The sequence below is a fragment of the Dendrobium catenatum genome, unplaced genomic scaffold (genome assembly GCF_001605985.2).
Source record: "Dendrobium catenatum unplaced genomic scaffold, ASM160598v2 fragScaff_scaffold_1146, whole genome shotgun sequence".
In the NCBI taxonomy this organism is placed as follows: Eukaryota; Viridiplantae; Streptophyta; class Magnoliopsida; order Asparagales; family Orchidaceae; genus Dendrobium; species Dendrobium catenatum.
The window spans coordinates 184,706-189,210 of record NW_021319608.1 but is presented as its reverse complement, the minus strand read 5'-3'; positions in this window follow the sequence as shown (position 1 = coordinate 189,210).

Here is a 4,505-nt window from a genome sequence, read left to right as displayed (position 1 = left end):
GTGCTTCACCTCCTCCTCCTCCAGATCAAGGTCCTTCTCAGTGATAGTTTCACTTAATTTTATGTATTAACTATGTTTTGTGTGTTAGTTGATGTTATAAGTAAGTTTGTTATATTTTATTTTCTTTAGATGTTTTATTTTTGTATTGATATCGTGAGCTTAGATTGTAATATCTTCTTAGTGATATCAAAAGATGTTCTCGTATTTTAGCTTTAATTGTATTGAAATGCGTGTTAGTCTTTATGACAATCATTAGATTTTTTATCTTAATAGTGCTATACTTTGAAATGCAAGTCAAAATTAAATTCATTAGAAAATCTATTTTTTTTTTTGCTAAATTTAAGTTCTGCTCATAACTTGATATAAATAAAATTTTCAATTTCATGTCTCTTATTTAGACTACATTAATTCTAATATTATTATTGCAACTATGATGTTTTCTTATTTTATATTTCACTTATCAATAAATATTTATGCACTTAGAAAAATTTGAAACTTTTGATTATTGATTTTGGAAAGATCAAAATTACTGTTGAAAAAATGTACAAATGTACAAAAATCAAAAGGAATGGGAAATGGTTCGCAAGTAGAAAAGAGGCAAAAAATAAGCCCAAAAGTAAAAAGATGCATAAAAGTGTGCCAATAATTTAAAAAAGATGCGTAAAGCGCCACATGTGATAATTATTTCTTTACATTATCTTTTAGTATCTTAATTCAAATTGATCTACTGTACATTTATATTTTGTATTGAAATGTGAAATATACAAATTTTTTATTCATCCTTTTTGCAATGATTTTCTCTATCTTAGAGTCTAAATTGACTCATGTTTTTGATATAATCTTTATATTATCAATATTATATCTCTTCTTAAATTCTATGAATTAATATGATTTACCTAATGTTTTAATTTTATTTGCATAACTTATTTCAATCACTTTCAAGATTGAATTATCAAATGATTTTCATATGTCTGCTTACATATCAAGTCTTTTTCTTCTTTACTTTTTGCTATTGTCAAAAAGGGGGAGAAATTGTTTGTATCATGGTTTTAGTTTTGTTTGATTCGTATTGTATGTGTGTGTGTGTCTATTTTTTTATGTGTTTTGTATATGTTGTAAACGTTGTTTGTTAATTTTATTTTTGTTTGTTGTATATTTCTAAAAATGCCTCCTTATCTACACGTGTTCATCAATTCAGGGGGAGTTTAGGAGATTTTTTTTAATTTGAAAATTATACAAACAATAATTGTTTTGACATCATCAAAAAGGGGGAGAATGTTAAGAGAGTTTTTATTTGAATGTTTTACATTCTTGCAATGTGTATAGTTTTGATGATTTAAAATATTATTATTTTATGTATAGTTATCTCCTAACACTTTTTGGAAAAGTTGTTTTTTCTCTTGTGTGTACTAACATTTTAGGAAAATCAAACTCCAAACTACAAAGACGTCAAATCAAATTGAGCATGAGATACTTTGTATATTTAAAACTTGTATTTTTCTTTGAATTAAATTTGAGAGGGAGTGATTGTAATTGAGTGAATACACACACACACACTTTAGGAGATCTTGAGAAATTTATACTGATCGTACGGGACGAACTTAGTTCGTATGGGACGATCAGGTCAGTTATCTCCTCGTAAGAGCAATGGAATGAACAGGAGTTGGAGAAAATTTTTCTAAGTCCTGATCATCCAGGATGAAGTGTATTCGTCCCAGGATGAAATGTTCTCTGAAAAATTTTCATTCAAAATGAACTGTATTCGTTCCAGGACGAGTTGCTCTCTGGAGTACTATCGTCCAGGATGAAGTGTATTCGTCCTGAGATGATTTTCTCTATGGAAAAATTTCTTTCGAACGAACCCATAATTCATCTCAGGATGAAGTGAACCGACTCTGAACTTTTAGTGACGTTCTACAGTTTTAGGGAACCGGCCTATGGAATAACCTTTAGTACCAGACGAACCTAGTTCGTACGGGACGATGTGTGTGTATGAAGTCATTTCGTACTCATATAAATTAGGTTCATTTCCAACGCATTTAAGTAAAATCGTTCAGAATGATCCACGATCGTACGGGACGATCCAATGCGTATTGACTTGAAAATTTGCTATTTTTGGACGGTCTTTCTTATCTCTCCTATATAAAGTCCAATTTTGACTGCCACCAAATCTTTTTGTCCACTGATCTTCGTGCCTATTGAAAGAAGAGTCAAGGATAGAGTGTAAGAGAGTGTTCGGAGGAGGATTCCTACTTCTGGAGCGTGAAGGCTTCACTTGGTATTCAAAGGTAAGAATCTCTACTTGTGATTTGAGATTACTTTACTTTTTTCTTTCTTCTTTCTAGATTTCTTATGAGAAGATCTGTCAAGGAGATCTGATTATCTGCCGACACTTGGAGAGTGTGAACAGTTGAAGGATTCTCTTCCCACACTTGGAGAGTGTGAACAGCCGAAGGGTTCTCTGCCCACACTAGGAGAGTGTAAAAGGACAACAATTCTCTGCCAATACTAGGGATAGTGTAAAAGGATGACGGTTCTCTGTCGCACCGGGTATTGGTGGAAAGAGTGTTTGTAAAGGCTTCTCCGCCTTGCTGTGGGTGAAAAAGGAGAGTCACTAATGATATTAGTTCAATACTCGGAGGATACCTTCGGGGAGTGGATGTAGGTCAAGTTTGACCAAACCACTATAAATCTTGTGTCTTTTATTTTTCGTTGCTTTTTATTTTGTTGATTTTTGTTTCTAATTTGTGGTTCAAAAATCTATTTCTACAAAACTCATTAAAGTTTATTTTTCAGATTAAAATTTTAAAAAGTGGGATTAATTTTTTAATTACCAATTCACCCCCCCTCTTGGTTAGCCGCTGAGACATAAGCTAAGGTTTAACAACCTAATTCATAGTGATCGAGTTACAACAATAAGTTCTTTCTAAGGTAGGGGGTAAATCTATGAATGCATACTAGCCTTATTTATATTTTAAATTTAATTTCATAATCAAAATATATAAGGATTGCTTCTTTTTTGCTTTTATAGTGAATTGAAAATCCTCTCTATTTAATTATGTAAAAAAATTATAACTTATTTACCTAATTGTAAAGATAGGGTAATATGTTTTTTGTGTCTAGGAATGAATAATATATTCCCTATGATGTATATGAATAAAAGAATAAATTGAATTTTCTTTCTTTCAAATCATTAGTAGAACATTAGTCTACTCTTCAGAGTGGTATATTTTAAAATATGTAGATTTAATTGGAAGAATCATCTAAATATATTTAAAATGAAACCTATTGTCAATATTGGGAAATAAAAAAAATATATCCCCATATTTTTTTGACTACTCCACTAGTGATAGACTTCTCTTCCATCTAAAATTAAGACTAATTCTTTTTTTTAAAAAATACATATAGGTTTAATTAGATCCTTTAACTACTAGATTTTATGTAAATATTTGTTTATTTAAATTTTATCATATGTATTCACGTTTTGGACAGTCTTGTGGTTTTATGTTTTGTATTGTCATATATTTCCTAATGTACCAAACCAAGCCAGCCCTGTCTATGCATGTTATTTATATTTTTAATTTGGGTCCACAGTTTGCATGTTTTATGCTCACACTAGTGAGCATACCATTAATAGTTGGCTTCATCCTAAAATACAAGTGAAATTCCAACCAACTAACCATTTGGGTCCTAGGTCTGGTAGGGGTTCTGCCTATTTGTTCTCTAACATTTACATGTTATTTGTATGCTTATTTACTAAAATATATATGGGTCTAATTAAAATATTTTATCTATCAATTTTCATATGAATGGTCGTTCATTTAAATTTTTATTATGTATATTCATGCTTTATATAATTTTGTGGGATCAGGATTTGTACATTAATATATAGTCTTCTATTACCAAATGTGTTAAACCAAGCCAATCTTGTCGATGCATGTCATTTATATGTTTAACTTGATTCCATAATTTGTAAGTTCTATGTTCACATGAGTGAGCATAACCAAGCGTTAATTTGCTTCATCCTAAAATCTAAGCAGAAGGACAACCAAAATATGATTTGGTCTTAGTTATGGTAGGGGTTCTGCCTGTTTGTTGTCTAACAATTGCATGTCATTTGTATGTTAATTTAAGTCTATAGCTTGCATTTTTTATGGTCACGTGAGTGAGAAAAACCCATGGTTACTTTCCTACATCCTAAAAGCCAAGCGGAAGGCTAACCAAAATATCAATTTGGTCTTAGGTATGGTAGAAGTGTTGCCTGTGTGTAGTCTTGCAATTTTGCATATGCATAGGCTTGAGTGAGTATGTCAATTTATGGATTTAGAATATAAATTCTCAACTTTTCCTTCTCCCTCTTATAAAATATTTTCAATTTATTTTCCTTAAACTTTATGCATTTGAAATCTTTTGGGCAAGAGTCCTTGCTTAACATTCTCTTAAATCTAATTTCAAAATAATTCTTCAATTCAAAGTCAATCATTTTTCCAAATGTACACTTCTTG